Source organism: Pogona vitticeps, chromosome 1 (genome assembly GCF_051106095.1).
Source record: "Pogona vitticeps strain Pit_001003342236 chromosome 1, PviZW2.1, whole genome shotgun sequence".
Taxonomy (NCBI): Eukaryota; Metazoa; Chordata; class Lepidosauria; order Squamata; family Agamidae; genus Pogona; species Pogona vitticeps.
This window is the reverse complement of record NC_135783.1, coordinates 311,528,922-311,543,803: the sequence shown is the minus strand read 5'-3', so window position 1 is coordinate 311,543,803 and position 14,882 is coordinate 311,528,922. Positions and strand designations below refer to the sequence as shown.

Below are 14,882 nucleotides of genomic sequence, written 5' to 3'. Positions count from 1 at the left end.
CAAAATAGTTTCAAGGATGAAATGGGAATTTTTTGTGGAAACATTTTAGGCAATCCTGCCCTGAAAAGCAATGTGGGACTAAGAAAATAATGCATCATTGACCCTTTTAGTTTGATTAATTGTTTTTGCTCTCCTTTCCTTTTTCTGGTTGGTCTGAGAGGGGAGACTCCCAACACAAATTAAAAATGAGTTTACTGTCCCCCTTGAAAGTTTCACTGGAATGCTTAACAATGCTAATCAAAATTGGAGGGAAAGGTAGGGAACATGTCAGAATGGGGGAAAGCAAATATATTTCATGTTAGTTCCGTTCATGTTCAGCTCTTTCTGCCTTGGATCAAAAACACAAATTTCTGTCCCTTGTATTTGTTGCACCGATTCCCCACTCTCCTGTGGAAATTTTCCACCCTCTCTTCTAAAGACCTGTCTTTCCTCCTGTTTCCTTCTCATGGACAATTCCTGCACCTTTGTTGACAATCTTTTCTCACCATCATCAGCACCATCGAATTATCTAAAAAGAGTTTTTTTTAATAAAAAAAAATCCGAATAATAGGTATCTCATAACATTTCCCTCACATTCCATTGCAAGGGGTAGAGTTGTCCTGCTTCCTCATTTCACCAGTTTTTAGATTTGTGTTTAACAACAATAATCCTTCTCAAAAAAAAAAAAAATCACAAGGAAAAGAGACATTTTTGTTGCACCTCTATTATTTGCCATAAGCTTTGTTGCAGTCCTCAACAGTGCACTTAAATTGTTTTATTTGTTATATGGATAGCCTGTTTTTCCATCGAGGAACTCAAGGCAGCCCTCATGACTCTTCTTCCCACTTGATCTTCACAACAACCCTGTGAAGTAGAGCAGACAGAGATTGTGTGAGTGACCCCAGATCACCTAGTTAGTTTACCTAGTTAGTTTCAAGCCCAGTGAAGACTTCTGGATCTGGTTTTCTGGATCTTAGTCCAGTACTGGAACCAGTACATCACAATATCTGTACCTCACCAGAGACAATGAAACATGTAAGAACTCTTTCAAGGAAAACCAACAACAAATACTGTAAATCTCCCTTCTCTGTCCTTATTGCATTTTGCTGTTTCCAAGCACAGGCCAAAAAGTAATGCCATCCTACTAGACTGGTGGCGCAAGAAGATCCATGGAAGCCAAAGTCAGCATGAGGTGGGGCTAACTAATTCTGATTTTGTTGCCTTCCCAAGCCTTTGCACCGACACTCTAGTACAGGTCCTTAACCTTTAATTGAGCTGAAGTATGGAACACTCTCATACTTGATCTTTCTAGCAGGCAGGGAAGATGGTAGCTCACATACTCTAATGAGTGGTGGTGGTGGTAACAACAACAATTAGGTGTGTAGCAATGCATATATACAGCCTTGTGTTTGAAAGCCATCAAAAGGCATTCCTCAAGTGGAGCTCAGAACATGCTTTAGTCACTTGTGAGTATTTAAGGCTGAGATGCAAGTGAAAGAGAATTCTGAGTTTAAAATGCTGCTGGACTGTTTTTGCCTGCAAGTGCTTTCCAGCGATGTGCATGTCTTGCTGGTTTTTCCAAAGCCACCGATTTTTCCTGGAGCTTCCATGCACCTCCCTGACCAAAACAAACACACAAAAATCTTTCTGGACTTCTTCCACTTTTTACTCCCTTGTGTGAGTAGCGGTAATGTAAGGAAAGAAAGAACAGAGCCAGTTTGCAATCTGTTCCTAGACAAGCAATTTTACATTTGCATTACAGTCCAATTTAAGGAAATATCTATGTAATGTCTGTTGTGTTACAGGCTGAGGGCTGAATCCCACGCCCACTTACCTGGAAATAAAGCATGCTAAACACAGTGTAATTTACTTTTATTAGATGCATTTGAAGGACTGTGAAGGATGCTTCTGACTTTATCATTTCCTGGGCTGGGCAATACTTTACTTGGATCACTAAAGAGTTAAGTGATATAAAAGGTGCTTCATTGCATTTCAGAATGCGTCATTAAGCAAAGGTGATATAAAATTTAGGATTAAGGCAAATAGTCCAAAAATTGGCCCAGACATAATATCTGTCTGAGCCTCACTGAAAAGCTCTACTTACTGGTAACTTTTCAGTTGTCCAATAAAGGTATTTATTACTCAAACCAAAACTTTGTTTCTATATGACTTCGTCTATTTTGTGCACTTGAGAATGGCTCGAAGTGATGTTGGAGGGCACTGAGCAAATTTCTTTTGCTGGTGTGAAATACAGTTAGTGAAACTTGCTTGCCAGTGGCTCATGTTTTAGATGAACTTTCGGTTCAGACTTTTTGGAGCATATGACTGGAAGCTGTTCTCAGTCTACACTAAATACAGAATAAAAGCAGAGTTTAAAAAAAACATGATGGCTTGTTTCCTTAATTTTTTTTAATTGACTGTGTTTATTATCCACCTTAGGATTTACATTTTCTTAAAAGTAAGACCCAGTGTGTTCAATGGCATAGCCTCTCAAAACATCACCCTAAACACTGAGGCCCTAAACCACTCATTCAAAGCACCAAGACTAGGATTTAGTGAGTTTCAGATGGTAGGCAGTTTCATAAATTCGAGTGTCCCCCTCCCACTCTACTTTTTTTAAAAATTACATCACAGAAAGGTAATTTGGCTACAATGTGCATTCAGCTGCAAAAGACACATATATATTCTCTTTTGCTCTGTCTTGAATTACAATATTTGCTATGTCAGAACTTTCTCACCATCACTTCTGAGCTTCACTTGTGAAAGCTCCCTAAGTAGCTTCAGGCTCAGTATTCCTTTCCAGACACCTAAGAGGACATAAAACCGATCTGGAGCTATTGTGTGCTTAACTGTTCCAAAGAAAGGCCTCTGAGTGTAGAGGACCTTATCCCACACACACACCCCGCTTGCAAGTGTGCCGATAGGGTGGCAGCTTTAAGATTCCATTGTTCAAAATGCCTTGCGCTCTTGTGAAGCGGTTTCTCTCGACGGATGCGTTGCTTGATTCTCCGCCACACATCGACTTGCCCATAATGAACAAGCTTTTTTAAAACCCTCTTTACCACATTTTCGACATTAGTGCGAGAGGTTTCAACTCGAGAGAAAGCACAGTTGCCTTCAGCGGGACCCAAACAGCTCTGAGCATCGAGTGTAGCTGAGTTTTTGAATCATGCTGCCCGTCCCACTTACTTCAAGAGGGGGAAAATGCCGAAGAGAGAGCTCAGAAGGAGCTTTTTGCGGGAGAAAAGAGGTAGGGAAGGAGCGAGGGAACGGAGTGTGAGTGGGGTGAGAGACCTTGCTGCTTTAGCTGTCAAGGGGCGAAGAGCTTATGTTCTTAACCTCTAAGGTTTTACACTCTTCTGCCAACTTGGACATTCCTTTAAGCACCGCCGTGCCTCAGACGCGTCTCAAGGCCCCTCCGGTTAATCTCCCACCTCAACAAGAGCTCCATTGCCCGAGGTCTTCTCAGTCACACCTATCATTTTCCCTTTCCAGAAAGAGATGTCCTTTTGGGCAAAGAGTAAAGAAATCCTGGCGGAATATCTGCAGAAGATACCAGTGATCATCATCACTGCCCCGCTAGTGATGGTGATCTGTTGAGCCATGGTTTCTACCGAGAAGCAGATACAGTACAACGGGCGTATAAACCTCCTGGCCGGATTGTCTTCAGACAAGAAGAAGGCAGCGGGATACATCCGGCGGATGTTCCGGGCAGGGGTGGGGTGGGGGTTGCTGCCTGTAGGAAACCTTTTCTTTCAAACACATGATTTCTATGCTGACCTACCGCCAACCCGGGTCCCACAGAAATCGGGCAAAAGAAATGGAAGATGGATGGATGGATGGATGGATGGATGGATGGATGGATGGATGGATGGATGGATGGATGGATGGATTTATTTATTTATTTATTTATTTATTTATTTATTTATTTATTTGATCTATATGCCGCCCATCTGGCAGCCAAGGCCACTCTTATGGAGGACTGTTTGTATCCCAGTTTCTGAATGAAAGAAGTGAGTGTATGTGTCTGTGCGCCTGTGTGTAGGGAGAGGGTTAGGACTTCTAATGGGTAGGCAGTGTGAAAAGATCGCCAAGGGTCGGGCGCCAGCGGCCAGCCTCTCTGATGCAAGACGGACCGAGTCACGCAAGGGAAAAACGAGGAGCTTGTTGTCCCGCCGCGCCCTCCCTTTCTTTTAAGTGTGTGTGTGTGTGTGTGTGTGTGTGTGTGTGTGTGTGTGTGTGTGTGTGTGTATGGATTCAGATGCAATCGGAAGTATTTACACTGATGATTTATTAGGAGTAGAGCTCTCACCCCTTAGCACCCCTGTTGGGGTGAGTTCTCTTGAAAGCCATAGGAGCTCGGAGGAAAAGACACGCAATTCTCGCCAGAGCGAGAGGGAAGAGGAAACACAGCAGAAACCGGGGAGGGGGGGGGCTTGTTTTGGTTTGTCTCTTTATGGGAACTGCAGTCTAGAATCGCCCCTTCTATATGTGTAAGCGAACAGTTGGACTATTTGGTACGTTTAAGGCTGCTTTAAGGTTACTTGCTTGCCTAGGAGGCAAGAGTCCCGGGAAGTTCAGAGGGGCCTCCTTCTGATGAAGAGCGAACGGCCTGACAACGCGCTCTCCGCGTTCTCTGCCGAGGCAGCTCTCCATGTTTTCGCCTGTCTCTCGGTCGGCGGCGGCTGCTGCTGCTGTTATTGTTGCTGCAGCTGGTGGTGTTGAAGTGGTTAAGCTCTAGAACTGTAGGGTCCCCTGGGGTGGCTTTAGGGATCCACGCGTAATGCAATCGCCGCTTTCTTCACCCCCTCGCACCACCGTGCACAATTTTCACGTCTGAGGGGTGGGGGTGGGGTGGGGTGGGGAAGTCCCGAAAATCAGCTTTTCAGTTTCGGCTTGAGGAAAACTTTCTTCCTTCCGCACTCTGCATAGGTTGACACTTTTGAAAGTTATTGGCGTTGTGAAATGGGGGAGGAGCGGGGGGGGGAATTAGTTGGGTGGGATTCGGTCTCTCCTGAACCCTAAGGCAACTGAAAGCTTTCTCCCCAACCCTAAATACAGGGGCTCAGTTCCGCGGACAAATCCTTATCTGAACCGGATGAGACGGAAGGTGGTCCTCGGGCTTTTATTTAGCCCGGGGTCTTTAAACTTGCCTGTAGCTAATGGTCCCACAAAGTCATTCTCCCCACTCCATCCGAACCCCAAAGGCTGGGAATTTTCGGCACCCTTTTTGCGAAGACCTGGGAATGTACTCCGTCGCCAAGGACACAGAGTTCTATGAGCCATAAATTCAAACAAAGTGCACCTGAATGACAGATTTGGAACAAGTTATTGTTACGACGTTACCGTAACTTTCTAAGAACTGTATGGAACCTCCCTCCGCCCCTTTTCGGACTGTGAGCGGCCCATAGAGTTCCAACTTTCACTTTAGAAAATCGACCTGTTTTGATGCGGCGCGGATGTGGGGGGAGGCGAAAAACTATTTCCTTTACCAACTGCAAAAGCTCACGTGGTTCATTACAGGCGGACTTTTTCCCAGCGAGTAAGAGGGAACAGCCGTCGGCATTTGAAAGCACAGGACGAGATCTTTGGACTCGAAAAATATGTACCCAGAGATCTCCCTCTCCGTCTCCATCTCCCTCTGCCACGGTTTTCCTCTTTTTTTTTTTTTTTTTTTGCTACATTTTGGAGGCAACCCTAAATCAAAGAAACCAGGGTTCCTAAATATAATTTCCCAGGGTGCTAGTCCATAAAACTTTGGATTCAGTACAAAAAGACAACATGATTATTGAGATTCACAGAATCTTAAATATTATTTTGGCCAATCTTTCTTTCTTTTCTCTCTTTTTTTAAAGATTTAAAGAGTGGTCCCCCGGTGGTCCAGATAGGTGGGGTATAAATAAATAAATAAATAAATAAATAAATAAATAAATAAATAAATAAATAAATAAATAAATAAATATTCATTCATTCATTCATTCATTCATTCATTCATTCATTCATTTTGCTCTTTCCTCTGCAAACTCTTAAGTGTTCAACCGCAAGAAGAGTCCTGAAGGCTGCTTCAAAACGCATCTTCTATATGTTTTTGTGAAAAGGTGCTATCCAGGATTCTTTCTGAGTTTTATAGATGATTTCTAGATATTGCAAGTTTGCATGTTGAGTACATAAGCAAAATGGGAACAAGGGGTGCCAGCATGTTACCTTAAAACTGTAGGGTAGCAGTAAATCCAGTCGATTTCAGAATATCTACCTGCATCGATATTTATTGTCACACACACCCCAAATGCTTGTCATTGTTCTGGAATAAGTGTTTATCCGTGAGTAAGCAGCCTTCAACACCTAATTCGTTCCTGAGACTGCTTAAAATTATTGCTTGACATGTGTGACAAAAATAAATCAACATATTTGCGGATCATAATCTCAATAAGTTTAGTGATACTGCTTTCACAGAAGTATTTCTTTGTTAAATGTACCTGAGATGAGGTTCGAATTCCGAACAAATTTTGTGGGTTTGACAGTGAAATCTAAATGATATCTATTCGAGGGTGAGTAGTGTTCAGATGAGCTTCCAACTTATAAGCACAGAAGTTCGGCCTTAGTTGGAAATGGTGCCTGAAAAATGAATAGGACTTTCTCCGAAGAAAATGTCCTTAAAATCCAGATATTAGTTCAGCCCTTCCCCCGCTTCCGGAAAAAAGACAACTATAAATAATATTGAAGATACTTGTTTTGCTTGCAGTTGGTACTTTTGTGTGTGTGTTCGCTAACATTAGAGAAGATCACACTTACTCTCGGAAAATATTGTTATTTTTCTTTAATGGACAAAATTGGTCTCCCGCGAGTTAGATCTGTGGTTTTTAGGGCTGGGATGAAAATTGGACTGACACCACTTTGCACTTTAACAATCGGATTTCGTCAGGGTACAAGTTGTTTGTTTAACCCGACAGCTCCGTGCACCCCGTCGCACGCTTTACACACTCATTAAAACGATTATTCACGACCTGTCGAATGTTTTCTGGTTCATTCACAGGAAAGATTTAGCGCTATTGGATCCAAGGGGAGATAACCCTTAGTTCTGAGTCTGACGAGCTGGTACCTCCCTTCTACAACTTCCAAAATAAATCAACAACAATACAGCCTAAATGAAATGATCTAGAAATATATTCCCTTGATTCCAGGTTAATTTATTTCTAAGAAACAGGCAGTGGTGATTACAAGCTTATTTTGAGGGGGGGAGGAATGAATGATTTCAAAGTCTTCAATTGAATTCAAAGCTAGGAGATATCTTTCTTTGGGTTTTGTCCTAGGATAGCAGCCTACACCCTTCTCCAAATAGGTTTACAGGCCAGGCCACAACAGGTTCACTTAGAAAGGAGGTCCGTGCAATGGAAGGCGATTTCGTTGCAAATACCTGTGTGGAGGATTTCTTGCCCCAATGACTCCAATAGAGCTGACCCGGGAACCACGATGCTTTTTAGAGATAGCTTTTGACAGCTCCGCAGGACGCTAAACAAACGCCCCGGAGTGACTCCACTTTCCAACTTTTTCCGACAAGCTGTGAGGCTTGGGTTGGAGTTGAAGCATAAAAACGAGGGGCATGGCAGAAAGATCCCAATATTAAATAAATCAATCCATCTGTCCCCTAGCATCGCTTTTTGCACAGCATCGGTCAGCGCCTTAGCTCTGGACCCACCGTGCGGTAAATACACCGTGGCTGGTGGCCCTTCTTCACACCACCAAAAGTAGAGATCAATGAGAATTTATGGAAGAAGTAAGTAGTCCAGATCAGCTAGCGTCATTTTCATCCCGCAAATATTCTAGATGAAGAGGAACCCAGTTAATAAATATACTTGAAAGTTTAGCAACCCTCTTGGGTTGGAGGGCATACTCTAACAGAAAGCGAGGACGTGGACAAGCTTGATTTTTGTCCCTCCGAGTCACACCTGCTTAGGATCCGGCCACGAAACCTTTGTTTTCCCCACGGGTCTGAAAAAAGTAGATCGTGATCCAGCTAATCTCACACCGAATTAAAAGTGTTTTATCTGAAACACATTTATTTGCCACAATATTTAGGGGTCGTTGCTATTTCCATAAAGAACTTGAAACGGAGAGGCTTCCAAATATGTGTTAAAAGAATAGGAGAGGTTATATAATTGTGGCAAAAAGGGGGGGAGGATATGAAAACTATCCCCTGAAAGTGAGATAAAATGGTTGGGTCAATAGAGGGAAGTAAATCGTAAACCTGGGGTACTTAAATAGGGAGATCAGTCCAGTTAAAATGAAATGATTCCCCTGCGCTTAACTAGTCGAAAATTTTCACGTATTTCCGAAATGTTCTGTGAAATGCTTCTCCTAGAGACAACTCCTACCTCTCTGAGAGCGAAAAGGAAACTTACACACCAGAATTCGGAAGCCAGAGTAGATTCGATTTGGGAAACCGATTTCACCTCACCGTTGTCAAAGAAACCGGCAAAGAAATTCAATCCTTCCCATTTAGGGAAATACGGAATGAGCCAACTAAATTTAAAAATAAAATGTTAGATAACTTCCCGAGTCTTCAATGTCTGCGCACTCGCAGACCCGCGGTGAGCGCGCTTGAGGTTCGTGCAAGAGTGTTCTTGCAGTTAAAAGAAGATGAGGCCTGAGATCTTTCTTCCTAAACCGTCTCTTAATTGAACTATAAAGGCGACCCTACATGTGAGTTTGACTTCCAAGAACAATCCACAATCCGTTGCGGATCTAAGAGCGGATCCGTCTGGTCTGTTTCTCCGTTTATGCCCCTTCTTCCGCAGCACCCAGCCGCCACGACACTCGAGAGGCAAAAGCCACCGAAATCTGTGCAGGGGTCCTTAAAAGTGAGCGCAAATAAACACACCAGTCAATAGGAAGGGCCGCAGCTCGTGCTCTATTGACGGCAACACGATCGATTTTCCCAGAGCAACCTACCCTCCTGACGATCTATCGGTCATGATTAGCAATGGAAAGCCTCCCTTTTTAATCATCAAAAAGAGAGAGAGAAAGAGAGCATTAAAATATCCTTGTTTCGCCTAAATGGAAATCTGGTCTACCAAACAAAACACACGCACACCTAAGAGGTTGGCGAGAGGGGCTGTAGACCTTCCACGGGGCACATGCATACACAGGGACACACAAAACTCTAGCGTATCTACACGAAGTAGGGCGGATAAATTCAAAGGATTATTGGAACACGGCTATAATGAAATATAATCTGGAAGGAGACCACAGACCTGATTCTTTCTTTCTTTCTTTCTTTCTTTCTTTCTTTCTTTCTTTCTTTCTTTCTTTCTTTCTTTCTTTCTTTCTTTCTTTCTTTCTTCTCTCTCTCTCTCTCTCTCTCTCTCTCTCTCTCTCTCTCTCCAGCCTATGAGGGGAAACGTTTTCAAAATAATTATTAATCTTATAGTTTCTGTAAATACAAAGTTAAATATAAAGTGGAGAACAACTTATTTATTTTCTCATCTGTTGACCTTGTAGTTTCTCCCACCCACCCAGCCCCGAAGAACATCTAGGAGATAGCTGTGTTTTTTTTTTCCCCCTTTGAGAAAATCTACTATATCTCTTGGGGAATACAAAACTACCTTTATCTACAGTGCCATTTTGAAGACAGGCAATACATACACACAAAGTTAATTTTTCCAATTATTTTTCTTTTAAATGACAGTTTAATATAGCCCGAAGACCTTGCCACTTCCCCCCACTTCTCCTCCTTCTCCTCTTCAGGTGTTTATCTCTCCTATCTCAGTATCAATCAAACAATTTGAATTGCTTTCTGCTTCCAGGCCCCCGGAGGGGAAATCATTTTTAAAGAAAGGCAGTAATATACCTTGATTTCCCTCCTGCCTTCCTCTCAACATTCTGAATTTTCCAAAGCCTTGGTCAAAATTTTTTGAAGCTTGGAGAGAATTTAGGATTTCTTCCCCAATTCCTGGGCCACTTCTAAAATCTCAAAACACTGACAAGGCAAGATAATTTCTCCACCCACCAACACTCAGATTCCTAGTTTGTACCTGCCAAGGTCAATCTGCATTCAAGTAGCAATTTTCAGTTTACTAAGAAATGCCATATACATTAGCAAATAATAAATAATATAATGTAATAAAATACTATATCATTCATATATACGGTTTAGTATGTAATCTCATTTTGTGTAGCCAGGAAAAATATAAAAATGCCAAACCCCACCGGCAAAGCAGTAGAGAAATTTAAATCTGCAGAAGACTTCTTATAAACACTTTGTGGAAGTCAAGCCCGTAGATCTCAGTTAGACTCATGCCCAAATGATCAGTAGGATCAAAGTTAAACACCTTTTTGATTTGATCATATGTATGCCTACTCTGAGATAAGTGTTACTCAATTCAACTGGACTTACTCTCAAGTAAATATAAATGGTGGATTGCAGCCCTGGGGGGTTCATGGGCTTCCATGACAGAGATTTAATTGATTGGCTTTGTATGGATGGCTCCCATTGCCTGGTAAAGCTAATTATTTTCAGTGACACTTACTTTCAAAAAAAAAAAAAATGAAGAGCCAAATTCTACTTAGAAAAGGAGGAAGACAGATAAGATAGATATGCATACATATACACGGGACAATTTTTTTCCCCTCATAATCTTTACTATTGCATTTTATAGCAGCAAAAGCATTAAAAATGGGGGTGAATGCCTGTTCTCTTTGGGACCCAATCTTAAAGAACAGTGCAGTTATACGTTTATTTAGTTAGTTCTCGCTCCTTTTTCTTCCAGGATGTTGCTTCCTCCTTCCTGTTTATTTTATATTATTGTTACCATTCAGGCCTGTGCAGGATCCGGAAAGTGGTGCTGGCTGGGTTTGTGTAACCTGTTCTCAAGCTGTTGTCATGGAAACATAACACAAACCTCCCACAAAGCTTTAGGTCGCCTTTGTTGTGCCAGGGGACTCAGAGGCCCAAACCATCTTACAGGGTGAGGAAGTGGTGGCAACCACCAAAACCACCACTGGGAGGAAAAAAAATCCCTTTATTTAGAAGCCTTAAAGTCTATAATAATAATAATAATAATAATAATAATAATAATAATAATAATAATAATAATAATAATAATAATAATAATAATAATAATAATAATAATAATAATAATAATAATAATAATAATAATAATAATAATAATAATAATAATAAAGTATATTAGCTAGAGGAACTCAATCTGAACTTAGGACAGTATAGTTGAATCCCAGAAGAACTAACTGCAATATATTGCAGCCTGTGGAACTCCTTTGGCCAAGTTAAATGAAAACTGCAATATCCACACACACCATAATTTAAAGGAATGGCAATGCAACTGTCTGTTCTTGACTCAGGCTGGCAGTAATCTAGTTTATGTCCCAATAAGGGGCTGAGTCCCAGTTTAGTCGCAGTTCCAGTAGACCCCTTCGTATTAGTGGGAAATGTCTAACTTGTATCATTAATTTCAGTGGCACTTTTCTATCGGTGACTAAATCTAGATCCACCTTATTGCATTTTGGAGCATATTGCCCTAATTAGGTGGTCCCCATCCCTTGCATAACAGAGGGAGAGACTGACAGAATATCTATAAATGTATCTTTCACTACTGACAGGAAAGCACTGAGAAGTCTGAACCATACGGTATATATACTAAGGATATATAGATATGGATATGGATATAGATAAACACATATCAAAGATATATCTGTTTCTATATGTTAGTCTAATTTCTGGCACCTAAATCAAGTATGTGTGCATGTGTATGACAGAGAGGAGGGAAAGAGAGTTTTTCATTTCTTGAGTTTGACAAGAGCGCCCTCATCTTGCAGTTTCAAAAATAGCAGCGATGGGAATTTTAACTGGAAAAAACACATTGAATTAACCTTAAGTTTCACAGCCACAGTGTTCTACAAGCTATAACGACCTTCCTACACATAAAGATTATTTCTTTCATCCAGCTGCAACAAACTGCAGAAAATGGACAGAGAGGTGGCCAATGCAATATTAATGGAGAAAAATTAAATGAGGCAAATAGAATTTCTCTTCTTTTTCTAGATTCTCCTCTGTTAGGTCTGCCTCTTTCAAATCTCAATAAACTCATTTGTCCTACAGGCAGTTTTCTTACAAACCAGGCACTAAGAGGTTCCCCTCTCCCTCCACCACTAATTTAATTATATATAACCTGCAGAATTTGAGACAGAGGCAGCAATAAAGAGAAATGAAGTTCACCCTTTTTTTCCATTTCCTGCAAGGGGAGAGAAACCTCTCAGTACATCATTATCGTGGGCTCTGATTGCATTCAGCAGGTGTTTTATCTTCTCTGCTTTGGGTAACTCAAATTGGTGTATTAACAATTAATTGTTTTCTTGAGATTACAAATTACAGGAACAGGGGAATTAGATTTTTTTTTTTTACAGAGTGGAGCATAATGTATTGTTCGCCTGTGATGGCTCAACTTTAATCACTGAATATATATAGGCATTTCCATCTATTACATTCCAGTTCTATACATCTTAGTTCTTCACAGCTCAGTAGGGCTTTCTTCTAGGAAGAGTCTGGCACCTTTTACAAATAATTATGCTAAAAAAACCCGAAATCCTTTATTGGTTATAGGCCCCTTCTAGCAGGTATCTAACAATAGCAACACAATCCTGTCCATTCAGATGAAAGCCACACAGTGTTTAAATTGAAGCAATATTCCTATAAATAGACATACTAAAAATTGCAAAGAGCAGGAAAACACACACTTTCTGAAGCCACAAGGTTCCAAAGAAAACTTGGGTTATCAGCCAGGCAAAATACTATGCAACAGACATACAGATCCAATCAGCACTACATACCACTGAGTTTAGGGAGAAGTCCTCCCATGTAAACATGTAAACAAGATTACAGTCCAAGTACCCAGTTATTCTTCTCGTAAAGTTTTGGAGGTAGACACTAAGGCTCTCTCCCACAGAAAGGAAATTAGTTTTAAAGTCCTTCAGGCCTTTTGGATCACATTTATAGTCAAAATCGGCTGGTTGCTAGCCATACTCCCCACCCTCACTCTCAGCAGGCTCCCCAAACAGGAACACCTCTTAAAAATTGCAGCCGGAAACCTAAAACCAGAGTCATTGTCTCTCAGAGCCATTTTCTGGATTAATATGTACCTAGTTCCCCAAAGCACAATAAGTATCTAGAAGCAAGGATCCTTCCACTTTTCCTTCCCACCTCTTACGGTACAGAGTCTGCAGGTGGAAAAGGAGGCAATGTAAAACATTTTATAGTGTCAGAGGTCTATTCCACAAGCCTCATAAAAATAACAGTGGAAGAAGGAAGGATAGATAGGAATTCAAGAGCATAGCAGACTTGCTACTCTATATGTGTGCCTGTGTGGTCATGCACACATACAATCACACACATGCACATGCACTACCACACACACCTGTGTGTACCCATGTGTCTATGCCTCTGGAGGCCTACAAATCTGTGTCTTTGGACTACAAGTCCTAGAATTCTCAAGGCATAATGGCCTGCTTCAGGAATTCTGGGTGTTGTAGTCCAAAAATACAAGTCCATGAATCTCTCTCACTCTGTCTCTCCACAAACACGTTTCTTTGTGTGTATAACCAGTGAGCACGAACCCTTTATGCATCTCAGTACAGAGAAATACAGTATTTTCCATGAGGTCCAATATTTTCCACCTGGAGAGAACTACAAAGTGTTTGACTTTGGCAGGATAGTGTCCACATATATATTTGGAAGCTCTCATTTACAGAGGCACTTGAGTACAGTGTCATTAAAGAGAGACATTGATCCCATCTTTTCAACTATGGATTTTGTGCATATTTTCTTAGATGGTATTGAAACAAAACTCAAAGAAAGCCTATATAAAGCAAGGCTATTTGAAATTGGGAGACTATAACAGTATATATCCCACTTCACAAAGAAAAAAATGATAAAGTAATGTATACACATTTATAAACCTTACACTCACCAACTCGGAACAGGACGAAGGAGCCGGACGACCAAGCAAGTTCCATTCTTTGGCCTCTCTCTTCTCTTCACTACAGGTAATTCCTCCCGCCCGCCTGCCCGCTTCAAAAGGCAAACAAAAGATTGCATTGGTGTAAAGATTATCTTGGCTTTTCGACACCTTGACTCTCCTCTCCTCCTTTGACACTCAGCACAGTCTTTAGTCTTCTTGCAAGTTGTGAAATGTCTGCGTCAACGGGAGAAAACAGTGAAATTTTATCCATATCTTTTAAAAGAGAGGGAGAAGAAAAGAAAGAAAAAGAAGGAAGAGCAAGAGGGGAAAAATAACAAAACAGCAATAACAAGAAGGCAGAAACGGCATTTTAAATAGCTGACCCAAGATGCTTTAATCTTTAGCTCTCGGGTGCCAGGAGCGAGAATTAAGATTTGCTCCCAAATGTGTGTGTGTGTGTGTGTGTGTGTGTGTGTGTGTGTGTGTGTGTGTGTGTGTGTGTGTGTGTGTGTGTGTGTGTGTGTGTGTGTGTGTGTGTGTGTGTGTGTGTGTGAAGCCCTGCAGAGAAACTCGCGGTGTGGGTAGAAGGTCTGAAATTCACCTACCCTGCTTCTAGGATGGCTTCCTGAAATCTTCTGGCAGGGCTTCTTTCTTTCTTTCTTTCTTTCTTTCTTTCTTTCTTTCTTTCTTTCTTTCTTTCTTTCTTTCTTTCTTTCTTTCTTTTTCTCATCCGTCTGTTGTGAAGTCCAGGACAATTTGTCCGGGTGGAGGACAGCAGGAACTCCGCTTTCGAGGCCCACTCACCCAAAAGCCAGCCAAAATTGCCACAGAGCGTAACAAACCTCGGCGTGATCTTCACCTTCATCTCTCCTTAACCCGAAGCCTCCACCGCGTTTGAACTCCCCGCCCTGCCACCCCCCGCTTTCCTAGGGA

General features: G+C 41.6%; 1 long non-coding RNA gene across 1 annotated transcript; it reads right to left on the bottom strand.

Moving 5' to 3' along the window:
- Positions 1 to 687: 687 nt before the first annotated feature.
- Positions 688 to 14,762, bottom strand: LOC110076379 (uncharacterized). The gene is made up of 3 exons (XR_002300089.3): positions 14,555 to 14,762; positions 13,959 to 14,183; positions 688 to 843 (listed from the first exon to the last, which is right to left on the bottom strand). It is a non-coding gene; the product is annotated as an uncharacterized LOC110076379 (long non-coding RNA).
- Positions 14,763 to 14,882: the final 120 nt, after the last annotated feature.